Below are 10463 nucleotides of genomic sequence, written 5' to 3' on the forward strand. Positions count from 1 at the left end.
CAGATGCTCAGTGTTCGGAATTCTCAATGGTCTCTGCACTGTCCCGTCCAGGCGGAGGGAGCGCTTGAGCCTTCGCCCGCGCCCTCTTCGTTCACTTCATAGCGTACCTCACTCTTCAGACCTTCGCACCCTCTAGTCTTCTCTTAAATCCTCTGACATTATAGCTTTTCGAGCGAGGGGGCATTGTGCCTTTGCCCCAACATTTGCCCTCCGAGGGACCAGTTTGACTAAGTCAGCTGGTGCCGATGTAATATCCCAAAAAAATGTTGCCAAAGGTTGATCTTCGGTGCGTGGATGTAGGAAAAGGGTTGTGGCCGTTGGATGCTAAGTCGGAGTCATCTGTGGCGTCGCTTCTTTTCTCCCGCAAAGAAAACCCTAGTGGTGGTCTTTTCCCCCTTTTGCCCCTACTTGGTCGCCACCCCTTTCCCCCCCTCCCACACTTGGCCGCCCCTCTCTCCTTTTCCCTTGGGCTGGCTGTCCTCTCCTCCCATGGCAGCCCCTCTCGACGGCTTCATCCTCCCTCTAGATCTGCCCCCGCGCAGCAAGGATCGAGAAGAGGAGGAGCACATTGAGTTGAAGGGGAAGAGAGGATCAAGGAGATGTTCTTCCCCATCTCTTCTTGCAGAATTTCTTGGGGAAACCCTAGGTATGGATGAGATCCTTGTTCCTCCCTGTAATTATGTGCTTTTGGAGGTTGTGGATCATGGGAATTAAAGGATTAGAGGTTGGATTAGATGTGGGGTTAGGTTTTGATCTCGAATTTAGTTTTCTTCAGAATGGCAGATTCGATAGTTTCTGTTAATCCCAGTTTTCCGTGGTCTTAGAGGCCTCAAAAAAATAAAAAGTCTATATATAAGTCGTAGATAATTTGTAGATCTTTCCGTGGCCGCGAAGAACACCTCAATCGGACATCAGATCAGAGAGTTATTGCAGTTTGATTATAGCAGTTTTTCAGTCTCTTAATTCTGTGCAGAATCTGTTCTCTTAAGATTTAGGCAATTTTATCAACAGAATTAAACCTTGGGTTTGTAAGAAAAGATGTAGATAATTTCATAATCTTTCCAGATTGTTAAAGAGTGCATTCATATGAATTATGAAACTCCAGTTATGTTTGTTTTACTGTGACTGTTTCTGTTAGCCTGACAGAAATGAGCGGGTCTGTTCACTGGTAGGTTTCATCAAGTACATGGCCGAATTGGCTCTCCCAGCTATGGAGACTTTTGTATAGGGATAAAAGTTCTTACTTTCAGCAGAATTTCATGATTTTTGGTTGAGTAGTTTGTGAGATATCGAATTTTGAAAGTTAACTATGCTGCTGTTTAAAACAGATTCAGTCAGTTATCTTGTTAGATGTTTTAGAACTTATAGATGGCAGAATTTAATTATCCATCGAACACCGAAGTTGTAGAATATTTTGTGTAGATACTCATGGAGTATTTGTTTGATATCACCACTGTTATAATTTTAAAGATACAAAATTAACAAACAACATTGCTGTTGTATGGCATGTGGTTCAGAGTGGGAGGTTTTCCACCAGGTCTTGGTTTCAGGTGTAGGATCGATTTGTTGATTGTTGGCAAATGTTTGTGAAATATTTGTACTAAGTTTTATGCCCGCTAGCAGGTGGCTACACTCCAAATCATGCCTAGTACTTTTTTCTTCTTCAATGAAGCCAAGTGAATGTAGCGGTGGTTGCTTCCGTTCTGACCTGTTATTTCTATTGCCTACACTCTAATATTCAGAAGTATTGGATTCTTTCATAATTGGACTCTATGGTGATGCTTTACTTGCTTGCATTATACTGATGCTCAATCATATATTGATGATGATTATGATTTGAGTATGACTCATGAGATTAATTCACACCCCTGAAGGTAAATGAAGTATTATTTGAGGTTGGTACGTATCTGAAGGTAAATGAAGTATTATTTGAGGTTGTATTGTATGTGAAGGAAGTGAAGTATATTGATAAATGCAGCATGCCATATACATTGCATGATTCACTTGCATCTGAAGTTGGGTCGTGACCTATGGTCCGACCGTACCGGTACAACTTAGCATCGTACGTTGCCCGAGGAGGGGTACGATGCGGCTTCATACCCTTAGAGGTATGAAGGCAGAGGACATATGCATTGCATTCATATGCATTCATTGAAGTGATATTTGCATATGATGTGGTTTTATACCCTCAGAGGTATGAAGACAGAGTACCTACACTTTGTGTTCCTATGCATACATTGAAGTAATATTTGCAGGTATTGTTAACGCAGGGAAGTGTTATACAAACTATTGTGGTTGTTTAAGGAAATGAGATGGTATTGGTTATATTGAGACTACTGAGTTCTATATCTACAGGAATTTCTGATCTTAATTGTGATTCTTTTAAAATGTTGATTAATTCAATTTGTGGTTTAAATATCTTGTCAAAACAATTCGCTTGCTGAGATGTTTCATCTCACTCTTGCATTACTCAATGCAGGTGCTTGTTGCTCATCAAGGGAAGTGGGAAGTAGCAACACATCCACCTTCACTCTCATAATAACGCTGCTTAGGCGCAGTCATGATTTAATTAGAAACTTCTTGTCAAAGGATGTTGTTTCTAACTAGTTGTGCGCACTGGTTGATTTAGTTCATGACGTTATGGTCGTCTTTCCATTGCTAGCAGATTATTAATGTCTATTATGTTATCATATCATGATATCTATTTATATTTTGTTGCTTCCCCGTTTATGTAATTTTCAAAGGGGATGCTGTCGAAATTTTATATATGAATGTTAGATGTGTAGTTTAGTAGCATTCTGGGTGTTTGAGGATCTCGGGGTGTTACAGTTGGTATCAAAGCATAGGCTTTAGATTCTTGGCAATTTGAAGATAAATTTGACACACTCGCACATATAGGAAGGGTATGGGTTTAAATATCTTTGATATATGTTAGCGTCTTTGAAGTGCAGATGACAATAACCTCACCCCTCCCTATTTCTTTACGGTGATGTGGTAAGTTGTTTATGGCTTAATGCTTGATATAATTTATTTCTGAAATTTTAATATTGTTTGTTTAATGCTGTAGATATCGCTGGTCATTTGTGAGAATGAAGTTGTTATTATGCTTGTGATATACAAGTATGCCTATCTTGTTTTCACCATGTTTTTCATGGTTGAGTTTTATTACAATAATATTGTTATATATGCCTTATTGAGGATGTTTCTAAGAGGAGTGTGAATTGCGTGTTTTGGGGTACAAGGTAATCATCAATTTGAATTTAAGTTGTTGAGCGGTTGGTGGATAGCTCCAACTATCTTTGCAAAGAATGATTGTTTATGTTGAGAAACCAGTTCTCAAAGAAATGAATATTGGTACTTTTATATGGATTTTTGGGGGAAGTCTTTACATAGCCAGAATGGCTTACATGTCTCTCTCTCTCTTCTATCGTGTGTTTTAGTAGCCACAAAGCCTAGATGTGGTTTAAAGTGGTTGCATGTTAGTCATGCTAATTGTAGAATAAATCTTTGATTTTTCTTGATCCATTGATTATGTATTAATACGTTGAGGATTTGATGGTTCTCTTCCCGATGCATGTTTGTGGAGCCATTGTCGGACCACTTATCTATTGGTTTGAATGAAGTCATTGCCTAGCCTAGAGTTGGTTGTGTGTGGTTAGTCACCTATTCCTAGATGATGTGGTTTTAACATCAGCTTGGGATGTTTTCCAAATGTGTGAAGGATTACGGGGCTAGTATTGACCTTTTATGTCTAGTACTCGGAGTGCATCATATGATAGAATGAATGTAAGTTTCTGAACTACAGTAGATGAAGACTTATATTGTGTGTAGGTTAACCTTACTAGTTTGGATATTTTTCTTAGTTGAGTTGTTGGATGAAGTATAGTGACATGGGTTAAGCAAGTATTGTGTTGTCGTTGGGCTGTCAGTGCTCTATGTGGAGTTTTTGGCATTTCTTCGATGAATTGTGCCGCACATAATGTTATTGGCTTCTTGTCGGTTTTATTGCTCCATTAGTTCTGTAGATTTTCTCCCTTTCGGTGGGGTGCAAAGAATGTTAGATTACATGATTATCTTTTCATTATGGCAAGAACAAGGTTTAGGAAGATTAGGAGTTTTGTTTCAATAGAACTAATTGTTTCGTGGTGCTGTGAGGTGAGGTGTTTGATCTTCTTATACATTCATCTGGTGTGGATGTTTCACCATTAAATTAAAATGAATTGTTGAAGTTGGTAAAGGTTGTGCTTAGTGCATATTACCCCTTCATCAAAGAGTGTCGTTTTAAGACATTGATGCGGATGTATGGCTGCATCCAAATTCGATGTTGTGAAATCGTAGTGTTGATTGCATCTATGACTTGGTTTGAGCTTCATTACATGTGGGTTCATGCTGGATGTCAGGTGGTGTAGTTTCCTTAGACATTTAGTCTGAGGTCGAAGTTCTTGTGTTAATTAAGACCAATAATGGACCCATGTTTTGGAATGGTGGTGTTATATGGGGTACCATGGATGTTTTGTTTGGAGTGGACGAATTCGAGGACGAATTCTTTTTAAGGGGGGTAGAGTGTAATATCCCAAAAAAATGTTGCCAAAGGTTGATCTTCAGTGCGTGGATGTAGGAAAAGGGTTGTGGGCCGTTGGATGCTAAGTCGGAGTCATCTGTGGCGTCGCTTCTTTTCTCCCGCAAAGAAAACCCTAGTGGTGGTCTTTTCCCCCTTTTGCCCCTACTTGGCCGCCACCCCTTTCCCCCCCTCCCACACTTGGCCGCCCCTCTCTCCTTTTCCCTTGGGCTGGCTGTCCTCTCCTCCCATGGCAGCCCCTCTCGACGGCTTCCTCCTCCCTCTAGATCTCCCCCCGCGCAGCAAGGATCGAGAAGAGGAGGAGCACATTGAGTTGAAGGGGAAGAGAGGATCAAGGAGATGTTCTTCCCCATCTCTTCTTGCAGAATTTCTTGGGGAAACCCTAGGTATGGATGAGATCCTTGTTCCTCCCTGTAATTATGTGCTTTTGGAGGTTGTGGATCATGGAAATTAAAGGATTAGAGGTTGGATTAGATGTGGGGTTAGGTTTTGATCTCGAATTTAGTTTTCTGCAGAATGGCAGATTCGATAGTTTCTGTTAATCCCAGTTTTCCGTGGTCTTAGAGGCCTCAAAAAAATAAAAAGTCTATATATAAGTCGTAGATAATTTGTAGATCTTTCCGTGGCCGTGAAGAACACCTCAATCGGACATCAGATCAGAGAGTTATTGCAGTTTGATTATAGCAGTTTTTCAGTCTCTTAATTCTGTGCAGAATCTGTTCTCTTAAGATTTAGGCAATTTTATCAACAGAATTAAACCTTGGGTTTGTAAGAAAAGATGTAGATAATTTCATAAGCTTTCCAGATTGTTAAAGAGTGCATTCATATGAATTATGAAACTCCAGTTATGTTTGTTTTACTGTGGCTGTTTCTGTTAGCCTGACAGAAATGAGCGGGTCTGTTCACTGGTAGGTTTCATCAAGTACATGGCCGAATTGGCTCTCCCAGCTATGGAGACTTTTGTATAGGGATAAAAAGTTCTTACTTTCAGCAGAATTTCATGATTTTTGGTTGAGTAGTTTGTGAGATATCGAATTTTGAAAGTTAACTATGCTGCTGTTTAAAACAGATTCAGTTAGTTATCTTGTTAGATGTTTTAGAACTTATAGATGGCAGAATTTAATTATCCATCGAACACCGAAGTTGTAGAATATTTTGTGTAGATACTCATGGAGTATTTGTTTGATATCACCACTATTATAATTTTAAAGATACAAAATTAACAAACAACATTGCTGTTGTATGGCATGTGGTTCAGAGTGGGAGGTTTTCCACCAGGTCTTGGTTTCAGGTGTAGGATCGATTTGTTGATTGTTGGCAAATGTTTGTGAAATATTTGTACTAAGTTTTATGCCCGCTAGCAGGTGGCTACACTCCAAATTATGCCTAGTACTTTTTTCTTCTTCAATGAAGCCAAGTGAATGTAGCGGTGGTTGCTTCCGTTCTGACCTGTTATTTCTATTGCCTACACTCTAATATTCAGAAGTATTGGATTCTTTCATAATTGGACTCTATGGTGATGCTTTACTTGCTTGCATTATACTGATGCTCAATCATATATTGATGATGATTATGATTCGAGTATGACTCATGAGATTAATTCACACCCCTGAAGGTAAATGAAGTATTAATTGAGGTTGGTACGTATCTGAAGGTAAATGAAGTATTATTTGAGGTTGTATTGTATGTGAAGGAAGTGAAGTATATTGATAAATGCAGCATGCCATATACATTGCATGATTCACTTGCATCTGAAGTTGGGTCGTGACCTATGGTCCGACCGTACCGGTACAACTTAGCATCGTACGTTGCCCGAGGAGGGGTACGATGCGGCTTCATACCCTTAGAGGTATGAAGGCAGAGGACATATGCATTGCATTCATATGCATTCATTGAAGTGATATTTGCATATGATGTGGTTTTATACCCTCAGAGGTATGAAGACAGAGTACCTACACTTTGTGTTCCTATGCATACATTGAAGTGATATTTGCAGGTATTGTTAACGCAGGGAAGTGTTATACAAACTATTGTGGTTGTTTAAGGAAATGAGATGGTATTGGTTATATTGAGACTACTGAGTTCTATATCTACAGGAATTTCTGATCTTAATTGTGATTCTTTTAAAATGTTGATTAATTCAATTTATGGTTTAAATATCTTGTCAAAACAATTCGCTTGCTGAGATATTTCATCTCACTCTTGCATTACTCAATGCAGGTGCTTGTTGCTCATCAAGGGAAGTGGGAAGTAGCAACACATCCACCTTCACTCTCATAATAACGCTGCTTAGGCGCAGTCATGATTTAATTAGAAACTTCTTGTCAAAGGATGTTGCTTCTAACTAGTTGTGCGCACTGGTTGATTTAGTTCATGCCGTTATGGTTGTCTTTCCATTGCTAGCAGATTATTAATGTCTATTATGTTCTCATATCATGATATCTATTTATATTTTGTTGTTTCCCCGTTTATGTAATTTTCAAAGGGGATGCTGTCGAAATTTTATATATGAATGTTAGATGTGTAGTTTAGTAGCATTCTGGGTGTTTGAGGATCTCGGGGTGTTACAGCCGAAGTCTGTTGTAAGATGGCGAAAATGCTGCCCTCTCTCGAAGTGGTCCCGCGGGGGTTTTTGAAATGTGACGGTTGATGAGATGTTTTACTAGGGGACTGTTGAGTTCCTGAGGTGCTGTCCCTGGCCTATAAAAAGCTGGGTGCGGGCTGGAACTATTCACCCATTTGAGCGCGCACTGAAGAAACCCTAGCTATTTCCTCTGCTTGCTTGCCCTCTTCTGCTCTCACTCTGCCGGAGATCTAGCCCACATCAAGCAGACTGCCCGCCGCCGCCGACGGTACGTGACTGTGTCATTTTCTTCCTCATCGTCGTCTGTCGTAACCGCGTCGTCGTCTGAGAACAAGATTAGTGATTCGGCGGCGGTGGTGGACCTGCAGCCTAGGCATATAGTCGAATTTGGGGCCTCAAGGATTTACTCGGGCCACGTGCTGGAGATGCAACAACTGGGTTATTTTGGAAATGGAGTTGAGCGGGCTACAGGGGCTGAAGATGTCCCTAAGCCAGAAGGGGAGTTGGTTGTTTTTGAGGCTTTTTTGTTGCTGGTCTTCTTTTGCTGGCACATCGTTTCGTAGTTGAAGTTCTATGGAGGTTTGAGGTGCAAATTCATCAATTGACACCGAATGCTATGGCTGCACTGGCAAAGCATGTGTGGGTCGTGTCCTCATATGGTGGAGAACCGTCTGTTGAGGTCTTCATAAAAAATTATTGTCTGCACTGGCAGAAAAGGAAGATAGGTGGCTTGATTGCTTAGTTTGGATCTTGCACCTTCACGCCGAGGACTGGAAAGACTTCGGCTGAAGTGATCGAGATTGTTCCGTATGCGAAGAATAAGTGGGGTAACTGGTGGGAGTTCTGGTTTTATGTGGTGCCTGGCGCGTTGAAGGGTTACCTAGTTTACCCCCTGCTATCTTGTGCTCTCGTTGTTATGTAGCGTTTCCACAGTTTAACGTGATGAAAGGGGATCAGGACGAGCAAGCCCTTCGCTGCGCAGCCCGTCTAAGCAGTGGCCGTGATTTGGTCGAAGAGTTCATCGCTTGCGGAGTGTGGCCTTTGGGGCACGGGTGGGTGTTAGGCGAAATTATACCTCGCCGGATGCCAACCCTGGAGGATAAGCTGGTGCAAAGCGCAGCCTTCGCTATGGACTTGCGTGGGCGGGATGTGGCCGCTTTCGTGCGGGAAGTGGATGTTGGGGGCCTCCGAAGGTCCTCAAAAACATGATTAACAATGTTTTCCAAGTGAAATATATGCACTGGAACCTTCGGACTCAGAACGAAGATGTCCACAATATGGAGAGCATGATTGGGATGAAGGTTGATGTAGTTCCGAAGCTACACGCAAGGGAGCTTCGGCTCAACGGCAGAAAGAGGAACCGACTTAAAGGGGAAAAGGCTATCTAGTCCTCGATGGATTATCCTTAAGTCAATAGTAAACATAAAGGGCATGAATGTAATTTTACACAGGATGTGCCCTATGCCTATAAATAGATGAACAGTACCCCCGTACTGTTCACGCTTGGACTTTTCGCCTTCTGTTGAGCCAAAGGTACAAATGTAATTCAATATTGTTCTTGTTCATCCATGATGATATATAATAAAGATATATTAATAATGTCATGTGGGTATTCATGTTGTTTTTCATGCTTCATAGGCTTCGTCTTTTATTAACGTAATGTTGGGACCATGCTTCGTCACCGAAGGTCCTGCAGGAAGAAACACCTTCGGCAAATCTGTTTATACGTGATATCGAAGCTACCGCCCATGAAGCTTCGGTACTATAACATATCCAAAGACGAAGGATCGAACCGACTTAAAGATGGAATGACTTTTTAGTCCATAAGGGTCTGAGTCATAATTGTAATCTTTTGTAAGGGGCATGATTGTAATTTCTTACAGGTTGCGTCATGTGCCTATAAATAGATGAACAGTACTCATTTACTGTTCACGAAATCTTGTAATCTCTAACTCATTACGCTCGAATTACTCTCTGTCAAGGCGAAGGTATAAATGTACCTAAATATTGTGTTTTAATATTTAATTTCATATTATAAAATAAGTGAATAATGTTATTTATTATTGTTATTCTATAATATTTTATATTTTATATTTCATTTCACATTGTTTTATCTCTTATCACGAAGGTGTGACCTTCGTGATAAATTACCCAAGACCTTCGTCCGAAGCTCATTAAATCCTTTGGGGAGATAATGCTTCAGCGGACGAAGGGCATTAACATTTAACACTCTATGTTGCCTTGTTCTTAACTCTTAGCATTTGAGAACAAGTCCCCAACATTGGCGCCCACCTCCGGTGAACTCGCATCCACTTGCTAAGCTGATGGCTTCGTTCAAAGCTGGAGTTGCTTCGGCTCCGAAGTTTTTGCTCCCGATAACAGGCGGTTCATGCTCAGAGCCGGCTAACAAGAAACAGAAGAAGGAGGCACAGAGAAGAGTACAACATGTAGGGGTACAAGGACCCTTCATCAAGTCAAGATGGTCTCACATCCCAATTACCTTCTCTCAAGAGGATCTTCAGCTCAAGGATTACCCACACAATGATGCTATGGTTATCTCTTGTGTGATCAAAGGATTTCTGGTCCATAATGTTTTGGTTGATACAGGCAGTGCAGCGGATATTATATTTGCTAAGCCCTTCAGACAAATGCAAGAGCCCGAAGACAAAATTCATGATGCTACGCACCCTCTTTGTGGCTTCAGAGGAAGATAGATTGAAGCGCTTGGTAAGATTACCATGCCAGTGACCTTCGGATTCGTCAACAATACAAGGACTGAGCAAGTTGTGTTTGACATTGTCGACATGGAGTATCCTTATAATGCTATCATTGGTCGTGGAACACTCAATGCTTTCGAAGCAATTCTTCATCCAGCATATCTTTGCATGAAGATACCTTCGGATTAGGGACCTATTGCTATTCATGGGAGTCAGGAAGCTGCCAGAAAGGCCGAGTGGAATTGGACTGATTCAAAGGCTAATCCAAATAAAATCGAAGCTATTATTCGAATGGAACCACCAAGCACAAAGAAGGGGGCTCAACGATTGACAGGAAGACTGGCATCTCTCAATAGATTCATATCTAGATCAGCAGAGAGAAATTTACCATTCTTCGAAGTGCTGAAGTCGGCCGAAGTTTTTCAATGGGGACCAGTTCAGCAGAGAGCCTTCGAAGAGCTGAAGCAATATTTGATAGACCTAACGACGTTAACTCCACCAACGCCAGGGGCTCCTCTGTTGTTATATGTGGCAGCTTCGCACTCAGCGGTAAGCGTGGCACTTGTCCAAGAGAAGCTTGAAG

The 10463-nt window shown here is 41.2% G+C and overlaps 1 long non-coding RNA gene across 1 annotated transcript; it reads left to right on the forward strand.

Moving 5' to 3' along the window:
* Positions 1-436: 436 nt before the first annotated feature.
* LOC118476358 (uncharacterized) lies at positions 437-7116 on the forward strand. Its single transcript, XR_004856324.1, has 2 exons — positions 437-646; positions 1624-7116. It is a non-coding gene; the product is annotated as an uncharacterized lncRNA (long non-coding RNA).
* The last annotated feature ends 3347 nt before the right edge of the window (positions 7117-10463 follow it).

This window comes from Zea mays, chromosome 2 (assembly GCF_902167145.1).
Source record: "Zea mays cultivar B73 chromosome 2, Zm-B73-REFERENCE-NAM-5.0, whole genome shotgun sequence".
In the NCBI taxonomy this organism is placed as follows: domain Eukaryota; kingdom Viridiplantae; phylum Streptophyta; class Magnoliopsida; order Poales; family Poaceae; genus Zea; species Zea mays.